The sequence below is a fragment of the Calypte anna genome, chromosome 13 (genome assembly GCF_003957555.1).
Source record: "Calypte anna isolate BGI_N300 chromosome 13, bCalAnn1_v1.p, whole genome shotgun sequence".
In the NCBI taxonomy this organism is placed as follows: Eukaryota; Metazoa; Chordata; class Aves; order Apodiformes; family Trochilidae; genus Calypte; species Calypte anna.
Genome location: NC_044259.1, coordinates 13,087,416 through 13,101,799, shown reverse-complemented (window position 1 = coordinate 13,101,799; position 14,384 = coordinate 13,087,416). Strand labels below are relative to the sequence as shown.

Genomic DNA, 14,384 nt, shown 5'->3' with positions numbered 1-14,384 from the left:
GGGACTCGAGCACAGGCCCTATGAAGAGAGGCTGAGAGAGCTGGGGCTGTTCAGCCTGAAGAAGAGGAGGCTCAGGGGAGACCTCATTGCTCTCTACAACTACCTGAAAGGAGGCTGTAGCGAGGTGGGAACTGGACTCTTTTCACAGACGACCATCAACAAGACAAGAGGACACAGTCTTAAGTTGTGCCAGGGGAGGTTTAGGTTAGATATTAGAAAGAATTTCTTTATGGAGAGGGTGATTAGGCTATGGAATGGGCTGCCCAGGGAAGTAGTGGATTCTCCATCCCTGGAGACATTTAAAAAGAGACTGGATGTGGCACTCAGTGCCATGGTCTAGCAACTGCTCCGGTGGGTCAAGGGTTGGACTAGATGATCTCTGAGGTCCCTTCCAATCCGGCTAATTCTATGATTCTATGATTCTATGATTCTAAAGAGAACAGGGTATTTTCTGGAGACTATGTTCAATAGCAGCCACATCCTCTCCGAAGCCTGAGCCTGCTTTTCCCTGAGTCTCTGCAGAAAATCCAAAGTTAGCAACAATCAGGAGAAAGAGCAAGGTGACACATTGTGTCCAGGAGGACACAGATCCAGCAGGACTCAACTTGCCCCTTTATTCCAGTGAATATTCCTACATATCCCACAGTCCCAAGTCAGCACAGGGATGGAAGAGAGGCAAAGGGATTCACAGTGAAGCTGCAGTCTTACTGCCACACAGTGCTTTGTAACTCTTCCAGATTTGAATCAGCAACTTTGCTCCTCTCTCCCTCCCAAATTTCTCTCTCCTGTTATATTCCATCACTGAAGATGTCACTGAATTTTCTCATCAGCATGAAACATTCACTGGAAAGAGTCAAGTTTAGTTTGCTCAATGTGTCTTTTGCTAGATAAGCATTTGGGAACTGCTATTTGTCTTGCAGAAGTCCTGTTTCTTCTCGATACAGACTGGTAGCCTGCAAGCTGATTTCTCCAGCATCCTACTTAATTGTGAGTCTTGTTCTTGTCAGTGTTTATGATTGCAAATACTGTGCTATCCTGATATGCATGAAGTTAACAATTTTCACAGATGTATTTATATTCAAATATTACAAGTCTTTGTTGAGATCTGCTTTATTTTTCCCTCCATAAGAACTGTAGTGCATTGCTGGCTGGTGAACAGCAACTCTCCCAAAGTGGAGAAATTATCCCCAATTTCTTTTTTTAGCAGAAAAGGAATGCAGGCTTTAAATCAGCAGTTAATCTTGAACTGAGTGAAGGAGCACCACATATATTCAGGGTTTTCACCCTAATAGTAACTGACCAGTGGTGGCATTGCTTTGCCAAGTGGTCATGAGGGGCTGCCTTCCTTGAGAAAATAATGCACTTACCAATGATGGGCACTGCTCCAGATGTACAGACTGTAGCAAAAAAACATATCAGTTCATCAGTTTGTGTCAAAACTTATTTGTCAAGTGTCTCCCAAAAAACTTCTGTACTTTGAAACGCATTACAAGATTAAAAGGTGGTTAACTCACCCTCAGCACCCAGGCCAGGGCCTGACCATCCCCTTGGTAGAAGGACCTCTTGGTGCTTCAAGGTAGTCAAGAAGATCCCCATACATTTTAATTACTATTCTGATAAAATATTCCAGAAGACAAGACAAAGCATTCAGTACTGGAGAAAAACCTCCTATTTGCTCTGAACCATGGAGCTGGAAAGATGAAATCCCAAAGACTGCACCAAAGAGCAGATCAGACCAGCACAACGCTACTGGCACCACAAATGGGTGCTACAACTCAGTGCCTTTGGAAAATGCAAATACTGGGCACAACACAAAGCACTTTGCTGCAAAGCTTGCAAGACAGAAAGGAAAACAAAGGAAAATATATTTACAGGCTTAAGGCAACATCTGCTTGAGCACTGTGGTATTTGTTCAGTCAGACCTGTCATCTGCCATGCAACAAACTTATTTTCACTGTCCCTTCTGTTACTGAGACTCAGTCAGGGCTCCTTAACTCCTCAGGGAACCAGTACTTTACCATGAACTGCTTCCACTCAAATGTAATGGAGTGAAATTGTCCATGCCTTTATTTTAAATGGTTTGAGGCAACATGGTCTTAAAAATCATTAGCTGTGTTTATAAACAGACCTTACATGTATACATTCTGTGTCATCTTTCCATTTTGGAAAAAAAAAAACAAAAAATATAAAAAAAAAAGAAAGAAGTGCAAACCAAAGAAGTTAAAACATGCCCTGACAGGACCAAATGATCAGCATGAACTGAAGTACCAGTTTATGTGTCTCCACTTTATAGATTACCTAGGTGGGGAGGATATTTCTGCATATATGTATAGCATCTTACACTTCAATCAACTATTTGCAAGATATTGAATAAGTCTCCTCCAATTCTGCTTTACAAATTAGAGAAAATACTATTAGTCAAACCTTGTGCACCAATGTGGACAGGAAATACCAAACCAGGGGCTCCAGACTTTACCTGCACTCAGGATTTCTTCTGAATCCAGGTGTTATATTGAAGCTAATTAGCTAAATTCTGGCCAAACACACTTTGTAGGCACTTAAAAGACTAGGCAGACCCATGTGCATGCAACCATGTCCCTACATAGCAGGGATGAGGAACTGCCTCACCCATCCATTTAAGCCAACCACAGGCCAGTTTACACTAAGTCAAAACATATTTAAAACTAAATTAGGGGCTGATATAATATTGCACCATAATAAAGAGTGTGCATACTGTTCAATACCTCTGGATCTCCCTAGCAACATGTGAGAGAGAAACATGAGAACAATACACAGATCTGAAATTGAACAGGATGAATGGAGGGAGATATGAAGCACTGTTGAATACAAAATGGATTTATGTGGTTGAACAGGGGTGAGTCTCATCAATGCTCATACATTTTTCCTGGAAGGGATATAATTTTGTATCAATTTCTTTGTTTGCTTTAAGAAAAATTCCACAACTCAGACTTCAGAGAGGGTTAGAAGCTTCTATAGTTGGCTATTTTTTTAATTATTATTATCAGTGTAATTCTATACTTTTGAAAAACCCACTTGAAAGAATAATAAAGTAATATGATTAGGATAAAGAAATAAGATTAATGTAATTAAATATTGATATGTTTCTATGTTTTTTTGTTAATTGCAACATGGATACAGTTAAACAACAGATGCTGTGTGTGGTTTTTAGCTACCTGTAAAGTTCGTTTTGTTCTGGTTTTCTTACAAAACAGATTTTTCTTTTTTTTTAAACAGCTGCTGGGTGATTTTCAGCATGGAAAATTAGAACTTTCCTTTCACCCAAGAAAGAAACAGTAATTTGCTGTTAATCCAAAGAATAAAAGAGAGCATTTTTATCCAAGCACCAGGTATTAGGAAAAGAAAGGGAGAAACCAGTTGGAATGTGAAGTCACCCAGCAAACAGGAAAAACCTATTGCAATAAACAGGCCAAGCATGACAAGACAAATCTGGCTCATCCACCTCAGTAACTGCTTTATGGAGGCAAATGGCTTTTTATACTTTCATTCCTCACCCCAGCACCTCCCCCCACCATAATAAATATACTGAAACACTGCATTAAGCAACACTATGAGAATATTCGGTGGAGTCATTTTGTTTCAAGATCATATTTTTTATTTAAAATTTAATCTTTATTTTGATCTGTATTTTGTGCTTGAGAAAGTGAAGCCTATTAAATGCTCCATCACACAGAATTGAAGGGTAGGAACCCCTTGGTGCTGGAGTTTTTGCCCTGATGTCCTCAGCCCAGCCACCGTGAAGCCAGGATTCGTTCCTAAAACCCAGAGCTCACAGGACCCTTCTGACACCAGGGCATTGGTCTCAAGTCACCACTTCAGAAGCCCTGCAGCCCTGAGGTACCTCATTCTTCCTTGCATATGATATAACTCTGAAGTTAAGCCCAATACACAGAAAAGGGTAGTATTTCATTTTCACAAGTGCTCTACTCCTTACATTTACCACAGTCAAAGGGTCTTCGTTATCCATAGCTCTGAGGCAAATTCAGATTTCTAACGCAGTATAACAGCTTATTTCCATTCAAGTCAGGTATGTAAAATGGCTTCAACTCTTCACAGACCTTAAACAAAAGCTGTACCACAACCAGAAGATTCATCCTACCAAAATTAAAAGTGAGGAGGGAGACAGTGTTCAACATATGCAGCATTGATAACCACTTCAAGCCACTAAATGTACAGACAGCTAAACAAGTAATTTGGGATGGGCCCTAAGTTGTACGTAACTGAGTCTAGAGAAGATTAATCCCAGTTAAAACCAGTAGAAGGATTCATGGTTTCTCACTCACCACTGGTCTTCCAAAAAGGAGAGCATTGCCTAACACGGCAGCAGCCATATCAGGTGACCCACCTGGTAGATGAGGGGAAGGCGGTGGATGTGGTCTACCTGGACTTCAGCAAGGCCTTTGACACCATCTCCCACAGCATTCTCCTGAAAAAGCTGTCAGCCCACAGCTTGGACAGGAGCACCCTGTGCTGGGTTAGGAACTGGCTGGAGGGAAAGGCCCAGAGAGTGGTGCTGAACGGGGCTGCATCCAGTTGGCAGCCAGTCACTAGTGGTGTCCCCCAGGGATCAGTGTTGGGCCCAGTTCTGTTTAATATCTTTATAGATGATTTAGATGAGGGGATTGAGTCCATCATCAGCAAATTTGCAGATGACACCAAGCTAAGGGGGAGTGTGGATCAGCTGAAAGGCAGGAGGGCTCTGCAGAGGGACCTGGACAGACTGGAGAGTTGGGATGATTCCAACAGGATGAGGTTCAACAAGGCCAAGTGCCGGGTCCTGCACTTTGGCCACAACAACCCCATGGGGAGCTCCAGGCTGGGGACAGAGTGGTTGGAGAGCAGTCAGACAGAGAGGGACCTGGGAGTCTGGATTGATAGGAAGCTGAACATGAGCCAGGAGTGTGCCCAGGTGGCCAAGAAGGCCAATGGCATCCTGGCCTGGATCAGGAACAGCGTCGCCAGCAGGTCCAAGGAAGTGATTCTGCCCCTGTACCTCGAGTCCTGTGTCCAGTTCTGGGACCCTCAGTTTAGGAAGGAGATTGAGGTCCTGGAGGGCAGCTAGGCTGGTGAAGGGATCCAGCACAAGTTCTATGAGATGAGGCTGAGGGAGCTGGGGGTGTTCAGCCTGGAGAAGAGGAGGCTCAGGGGAGACCTCATCACTCTCTACAACTCCCTGAAAGGAGGTTGGAGCCAGGGGGGGGTTGGGCTCTTTTGCCAAACTACTTTCAACAAGACAAGAGGGCACGGTCTTAAGTTGTGCCAGGGGAGGTTTAGGTTGGATATTAGAAAGAATTTCTTTACGGAGAGGGTGATCAGACATTGGAATGGGCTGCCCAGGGAAGTAGTGGATTCTCCATCCCTGGAGATATTTAAAAAGAGACTGGATGTGGCACTCAGTGCCATGGGCTGGGAACCACGGCAGTAGTGGAGCAAGGGTTGGACTTGATGATCTCTGAGGTCCCTTCCAACCCAGCCGATTCTATGATTCTATATGTATTGCCTAATATAGCAGCTCTATGTGTTTATACAAGGGCACTAGGGAGAAGGAAGGGCCTTTTTAGAGTCAAGTAGAGACCATCAGGATACCAGGGATGTGTAACACTACCAGAGGGGAAAAAGAAGCAACTCTAGGGGGCTTTAAAAGTTGCTACACAGTATTTATACTATGTGACTTTTACTATGTGTTGCATGCTGGCATGCAAGTATTACAAGCAACAAAAAAAAAGCCAGCACACAGTCACCTGGTCAGGTCCAAGAAAACAGTGGTGTGCGACAAGAAGTGCAGGCATCACAGCCATAAATTTATAGGATGAGAAAAGAAGCCTCCTACATGCAATATTTACTGCCTACTCAGTATTCTTTTTTATTTTCCTATGTTTGCTTGACCTTGGGCACTCCCCTTTTTTGGTATTCTCTGTGCAGTGCAGAGCTCTCTTTCAATACCCAGCAAGTCTGAGCCCTTCCAGCATGCAGGTGAAGGTATTTTGCCCTGCCTAACATCAGACACCAAATGCAAGAGCTGCCTTCTCTCCCTAATGCATAAGATAAGGCTGAAATGACAGCTAATAAAGCCCTCCACATACAGACAACTGATGAATATTCATTAGAAGTCAACACATAACATTTATATCATCCCACAGGGAGGATGAAGTGCCTCCCCTCAGGTAGCAACACCTCACTCAATTCAGGATGGATCACTTTGTATTATGTTAGATAAAACCCACAGCTGCCTGCATCCTCTGCATTTCAAGCCAGTTTTTCTCCTTCGTACACAGAATTCAGAAAGGAGACCGAGCCATGCAGAGTGACCCTGCTGGCACTGCAGAATGCACTCACCTTTTTCACACACATACCCAAAGGTATTTCTCCATGAGATAATATTTTTCAGGCTCTGTTGGACGTGGAGAAAATAAGATTTGGTGAAATAAAAACATCTGTTACCTTAAGACAACTGTCAGTTTAAGGAAACAACTGAGCAGCAACTATGTCCTAGGTATATCCATTGCTTTGTATGAGGGCAATCCCTAAAACAGAATCCCAGAAGTCCAATTAGTCTGTGAGCATCTACCTCCCACTGACCTCTCTTAGCAGCATGAGCATACATCCCAGGCTGTTTTCATGTTTTAAGACTGTATCTGGGCTAGAAACACCAAATAATTATTTTTAACATAGCAACTGTGAGCATTCCCAGCCTTTCTGGACTTCTATTCATTCATTATATTAAACAAGGAGAGTCTTCCAGATTATTACAGAGAAACTGGACTGGCAGTGGAGAGATAAATAGCATGGATTGAACAAACTAGATTAGGAGGCTTGCAGGCACAATCTTGCTTCATACTTATAACTGCCCACATTACCTCAACATCATTTGTACTTAATCAGCTGTTGGACACTGCAAAGATTAAAACATGTGATGAGATCCTCAACTTTAGTTATACTGAACTCTGCTGATTATTAACATCTGAGAATTAAGCCCTTAAGCTTTGGAGAGACTCCATTACCTTTATTTCACATCTTGAATAGAGACCAAACTCTGCCCTCAGTGGGATTCATACTCTGCTTTACTCCTGAGCTCATGACCTCCAACCTCTTACACCAGATCCACAAGAGCTTCTCCCAGCATGTTCTGGGGGGCAAAACCTATTTCAAGAAAAGTCTGGCTGGATGTTGCTGTGATAGAGCTTATCTGGAACAGACCCTGCAGCAGACTGTAGGGGAATACTGTGATAAAGACCACTGCTATCTGGGGAGGGCCTGCACACCTTATGCTATCCAACACTTACCCTTCAGCTCCTGGTACAGAAGTTACAACCATGACAGACTGCAACACAGCTCCCTCATTGCTTCAGGAAGTCTAACCTGAAAATATTACCCAATATAATCTCAGGACCACTATATTGGGTCCAAAGTTGACCTGTGTGAAGGTCAGAATGAATGTGCCCAAGCTACTAGAGGCAGTGTTAAAATCAAGAAATCCTGATGAAAGCCAGGATGTATGCAGTGACTGAGGAGATAAGGTTTGTGCAATCTGTAGCAGACAACACCAGCATGGCCAGACTCCTACCCAGTGCAATCTCCAGAATCTCTGCCAGCTGCCAGGGAACAGGCAGGGTCACTCTCCCTGCAGAGAACAGCAGGGCCAGAGAGCAGACAGCAGAGATCCTACCATAATTCACACTATGATTGCACGTGTATCCCCTGTGCATACTGAAGACTACAATGCTCTCTGGAGCCCATGCTCTCCTCCTGCCTCTCCTGGTCTTTCCTCAAACACCACATACAGGAGCTGGGCACAGAGGTTGAGTCTGGGGCTCCTGACAGACACTGAAACACATTTTGCAGACAGTGACACTCTGAGCTCTTAAGAGCCAGCTGTAACCTGAAAATAAAAACACAGTAAAAATAAAATCTACACATTCAATAATTTTTAAAAATTATCTGATATCCTAATCTGACTCTGAAACCTAGATTTTACGATCCCAATTTCTAGGCAGCTGACACCAACATGCTCATTTGTCATACATCTTAGCCTCTGATTCTTGAATTGTTAAACATGAAAGAGAGTAATAATTCAGCATTGTTCTATTGCTTATGAAAGCCATACAGGAAAAAAAAACCATCAAAAATAAACTAGGCCAGTTCATTTGAATGAACTTATGCATGCAATACAAAATGCAACATGTGCCTTTCAAGCTGTCTCATTTATAACACAAAAGTTGCTGATGGAATGAGGATTCCCAGGTAGTTATCAGGGAAACTTCCAGGTAATTTGTATTTTTACTGCTTTATCAACTCTCACATCATGTCAGCAGCTTGAAAAAAAATAAAACAATTACATCCCCCACAGTTTTTATTTTGCTTTAACTGAGTAAATCTCATCACTTATTGCAAATGATTTTGCATTCTCTGCAAAATGGTTTGTTCTCTTCCAAAGGAAAAAGAAACCTAACACTTCCCCTGAATTATCCCATTTTACTAAGACAAATAGCCAGCTATCAAGGGAAGAAGTATCTGGTTACCATATCTCCAAGATACACAAGCTGCGCCAGACTATCAGGTATCTCACTATCATCAGAACAGACAGAGCCAAAGCTAAGACTGCTAATTTCATCCTTAACCTGCACAAGCTAAAGGAAGAGGAACAACTAACTTACCAAAGGTAAGACAGACATGTTCATACGGATTAATTTTAGGAGCAGGAACTGAGACCAGTGGAAGAAAAAATAATATTTTTACATTTTTGCTTGAACTCTTGGCAAAAACCAGGAAAAAAGACAAACATTCCACAAAATTTTTGGCTGTAGCTCATTGCTCTGGCTAGACTTAACACTACAAGTGCAAGCTCCTAAGGCTGAGGGAGAGCACACAGCAAGAAAGTAAAGAAGAACATATATTTGTGACCACTCCTTTGTAAAATTGTCTTTTTAACTTTCTATTAATTCCAACCCTAGGCTCTGATTTTTATACCCCACCAAACACCACTTCACCCGGGTTAGCATTCTTACCCTGGCTGCAAAGAGGAGTCCAGACAGCATCTCCCTGTTGTACCAGGGAAGCTGAAACTGTTTCATCACTTATGCATCAGTTTACCTCTGACAGAAAATAACCCAGGGTACACCAGGCAAGGGAACCTGAACCTGTGGCATAACTCTGCAACATCAGTTTTTTCCCCAATATCACAGAAGTTTGTTCCCTAGCTTGTCACACAGCAGCATCTTAATCCAGCAGCACAGTTCAGGGTCTGAAAAGTTTTTTGTATCAGAATGTGATAAAAAATCCTGTGCCAGCAGTAGCAGAAGTTTTGCAGATGCTCTGATGGGCAAGAGCCACAAGACACTGGCAGCACATTTGAATCCTCATCTGAGAATGCAGTTCTGGAGCTGCCCTGAGAGTGCCAAAAGCAGCTCTGGTTGGATAGGACAATGCTTTGTATTTTGTGCAATCTAGAATTTTGCACTATTAGGTTTATGTACCCTTGTAGCGGGAGGAGCCATTCTTGCTCCTGAAGCTCGACAAGCTGCTGGTCTCTTCCGGGACTCCAGCCACCACACAGCGCTTCCAGGGTAGAAGTGTAGCGGGAAGAGCCTTTCTTGTTCCAGAGGCTCGACGAGCTGCTGGCCTCTCCATGCCTCGCACCAGAGTGAGCTCAGGTTCTCCCTCTGTGGGTGTGTGTCCCACCTTTATTGGCCCCCTGGCCTTGCTCATGCCCAATAGGGGCCTGTCCTAATCAGGCACAGGTGGACTCACACCCACTCACTGGCAATTCAAGGCACCTGGTTTATCTTGTCTCTCTACATACCCTCATTAGGCTCTGCAGTCTATGCTGCTTGTTTCTCTTCCCTCTTTTAGTATCAGCAATACTTCATTGAATTTCTAAAATAGTCCTTAGTAGGTATTTGTTTTCCCTTAAAATAGAATTTGCAGAAAACAAAAACATAACATTCAAGTGCCCTTCAGCCATACATCTTCTAAATTACAGTATACATTAATATTTCATAGAATTTTGTGAAGCAGTTTTATCTTCTCACATCTCACTTCAAGTGACAAGAGGAAAGGATTTAGTAAAAGTATCTATGTAAGGTTTATCAGAAAAAATTTGTTTATAAGAATGCACTCCCAAAATTTGCCCCCTCTTTATTTTTTTCAGTTTTAAAGATTACCATGAAATTGAAATTTCTGAAATATGAACTTGCTTAGTACCTCCAATTAAGCAGAGAGAGCATCAGAGGCCTGGCACAAAGTGGCTAAAAGCAGTCATTCAGGCATTGAAAAATCACATTTCAAACCAGGACAGGGGCAAGAGAGGGAAAAAAAAAGAAAAAAGAAAAAAAGAAATAAAAGGTCAAGCAACTATTACCAATCCAAAAAGTTACAGGCAAAAAGTCTGCATACAAAAAACCTGAACTAGGTATCAGGAGAAGCTAGGCTAATTTCCAAGACCAAGTTTCTTACAAACATCCCTTTTTTCTGTGAGAAAGATGTTGCTTCAAAGCAAACTGCAGCAATTTGTGTACATTAAGCTCCAGGGAAAACAGAAGTCCCTTAGACAAAAGAGCATTCCATGAGATGGGCAGGAGTGGGATGGGAAGAACAGAGCATGGGGTGGTGACACACAGAGCAGCACCTAGGAATATAAACCTATAAATCTAGACAAAATATCTTTGAACTCTGGTGCAAAACAATTGTTTTCTGCATTGAGTGTTGTTATAAGATACTTTCTGAAGGTCTTTACAAACCTTATTCCATGAAAACCTGGGAAGCTTTAAGTTGAACAATCTCTATTTAATTCCAGAAAATTGAAGGCAAAGGAAATGAAATATTTGAGTACAAAAAGTGCCATAATTTGATGTATCAGAGCTGTGTCAAAGTTAAACATGAATTACCATATTGTTTTGACTAGGCTAGAAACCTACATGGGATTTTTTCACACATTCAAAAATATGAAAAAAAAAAACCCAACCTAGGAAAAAAGATGTTTGAGGAAACATTTTTCCTTTCCCATTCACTGCACATGCATTTTAACAAAAGCAATACACTCTAGATGGATAAAAACAATTTTCCATCATCAGGGAAGCCTTAAACAATCCCTGACTGCTTATAGCATCATCTCTTAGGCTCCTACTAAATTGCAGTTATTTGTTCAAAACAAAACGATGAGGCCTGTGATATAATAGAGCAATTTAAACAGTGAAGAATACAACACCTGTAATTCAATTTCATGGCAGCTGGTTTCACAACATGTTTCTGTAACACTGTTATGATACAGGAAACTTCTGGGAGAGTGTAGCAATTCTTTAAGTAAGCCAGGCTCTCAAGAGAAGTGGGCTTTAAGTAGACAAATACTATAAACAATAAGCAATTTTTATCTCCATGCCAGTCCTTTCACTTCTATCTCCAGTCAGTTGCCACTCTTCTTAGTTTATAAATCATATTGAGAGGGTGTTGTCAGAATAGGTAACAATAAAAGTCACCTGAAATCTCTAAACTTGAGTTAGTTTCCAGGCAGAGGAATACAAGAGTTTCCTTTCCCATTCATCTTAGGTACACCATTCACCACATACAAAGAAAGCTGTAAATCCCAGGCAAATGACCCTCCCAGGAAAGTCAAGGAGGGAGCAGGGGGTAAGATGGAGATATTAATAACTACTTGTCAATGCAGAAAGTACATTAGCTCAAAACCCTGCAGTTGAACTACAACAAACAGTGGATTTTTCTCATCCTACATAGCAAATGATGAGGCCACTTGGCTACTTTGGTGGAAAGTTCTTTAGAGTACAAATTCATGTGGATACTGAAATTGAGGTTTGTGAAGAGTCATACTGATGCTCTCCTTCAAGGAGTACTGAACCATGCTACCATGTCCACTTTGTGTATTTGGAAGAAACAGGACACCCAACTAGGAATTGGCTTCCAGATTTGATAACTGGTATAAACACCAAAGCGGGTCATTTTGGTAAATCTTTGCAACTTTATATATACTAGCTCCAGTGTTGAAAAATTTTCCATCTCTTTTCCCTGGCTTTCTGTTCCTTGTACATCTCCCACACCAGGAAAAGAATTTGGCCAGAGATCTGGGATTAGGAACTTTGCCAGGCTGAAATGCTTGCACAATTAAAGTCATCAACACAGAACAGCCTGAGACTCCCTGTGAAGACAAGGCAGACACTGGTCACATGCAAGATCTGGTGGAGCAGAACAAAAGCACTCAGATAAAATGGATGTGCAACAGAAACATGCTCTATTTCAATAACTGTAGGCTGAAGGAATACCTCTATAGTCAGGATAAGAAGGAATATTCCTACTGATGAAATGTATACCTGGTCATAAACCAGTCCTGTTCAACCAGCTCTGCTTGAACCCCAAATCAGCAGCACAAGCAAGTGACCTTGAGTCCCCCATTCTGTGCAACTCACTCTATCCAACGCAGAAATCACACCAGAAATTGTTCAGTATTTTATGTGTCTTATATTTTGTGTCATTCCAATTCAGAGATTCTTCATCAACAATCATTCCACCTACACTGATATTCCCCACATGAAAGGAAAACAGCTGAAAATGTCTGAAGTCTATTATTGAGAATGGCTCTTCAGTTCTACCTGCTTAATTTCTACGTTCCCAGGCATCACAACAAACTCATATGCTGAAAACACAAGAAGATACCAATCTCTTGACGAAAACCTTGAATGAGCTAATGAAATTTGAACCAATCCATATAATTAGTGAGCAAAGATATTTAGATTAGCTAACTACAAGTTAGCAATAATTTTTAGAAATGCATACATAGAAAACAAGAGTCAAATGAACTAATTTCCCCTCTAACCTTTGATTTGGGTGCTTGTATATGCTGCATCTGGTAGCACATCAAGAGATCAAGCAGTCGACATCAAGCACATCTGCAGTCGAGATGTTCTTTAAACTTGAACAGGAAACGTGTAGTGCTTTCATCTGAAGATATTCAGTCTGTATTCATCAGTAACTTCTTTCCATAGCTCATTAATTAGCTCAGCATGTTACCCACTATTAGCAACATGAAGAAAACTACAAATGAAAAGGAGTGTGCACTGCTTCTAGGAAAATGAGACTGATAGAACTGGTACCTTCCTACAGTGTAGATGCAAAATACTAAAAAACTGTGTTTTGGGGAGCAAAATATGACTTCAGAGTGGTAAGGCTTTGCAAGTTCCAGTACCCCTGGTGTTTAAACAATTTTGGTTACATTGTCAGACCACAGGAAGAAAAAGTGTAATGTTCATTGGTAAGTCTCCCTCACTGAAGAAAACTGAGGTTGTACCTTTCTGCCTAAGATGGGGCTCACCACACTCACCCTCACCCATCTATCCAAAGGCTCCTTCTGGTGTCAGTGGAGAAAAACCACCATGTGTGCATTTCTTTGTTTCCTAAGACAAAAGTGTAACATGAAAACGACTGTGGATGCCTATTTTCAACTTCTAGAGAAGAAAAATTCAAACAGGACAGAAACTAGAACAGAACACAGAACAGAACAAAAACTAATAAGTAGGAAGCTTTTGTTGATTAAAGCTAAGCTAAATTTTGCTTTAATACAAATGCCTCAATGAACATAAGCTGGCTGTAGATTTCACTGCACCTCAAATCTGCAGGTAGAAGCAGGGATGCCACATCTCCCTTCATGATTCACAATGACCATGGTCAACTGGGACTGAAACATGCAGAAAGGACAGTCTTCAACAGTGAGTGGCATAATAAAGATTTCATTTCAATTACAGTTTCATAATATTCAAACTATAACAAAAACAATGCTCTAGAACGCCTGATGTTGGTTTGGGTAACCAAGTCTGTCAGTGTAAACACAATGATTTAAAGAAATGATTTAAAGGAAGTCACCCAGCAGTGCCATCACTGCTAAACACTATGGCAAAAGCATAACTAAAAGCCAGACTAGAACAAGGCATTTCTGATCTTCATTGAGAAAAATGAATGAAGCCACAGGTTCAGCAACTGATTCAGTATTACAAAAAATGACATTTACTGAATATTTCACCTTTTCAGGACACTTAACCACTGATCTAGTTGCATTGTTACTCCACTGTCACTCACACTGTCAGCTAATGCTGATTAAAAACATCCCCATCCCAAAGCAGTTCCCCTCATTACACTCCTATGGCATATTTTTCTTTTATAGCAGACACTGATGTCAGGAGTTAATGGAGTTAATACTTTCTTCTAGCAGAGTGAAGGATCTGACCTGAATAAGGCAGGAGAATGGAGTTAGCTTTTATTTCCACACCAGCTGCTTTGATTTCAGGGGCTAAAACACCTCAGGCACTCTAAGTTTTGAGTTTTTTAAAAGGATTTCTCAGGGTTTG

General features: G+C 41.4%; 1 protein-coding gene across 7 annotated transcripts in view; it reads right to left on the bottom strand.

Moving 5' to 3' along the window:
- SGCD (sarcoglycan delta) overlaps positions 1-14,384 on the bottom strand; it is a 309,746-nt gene that overhangs the window by 227,497 nt on the left and 67,865 nt on the right. Inside the window, exon 2 of one of the 7 annotated variants that reach the window (XM_030458784.1) lies at positions 6,376-6,430. The exons of the other annotated variants lie outside the window; for them this stretch is intronic. The gene's annotated coding sequence lies outside the window, so the exon portion shown is untranslated. The remainder of the gene's footprint in view (positions 1-6,375; positions 6,431-14,384) is intronic. 7 annotated transcript variants of the gene reach the window in all.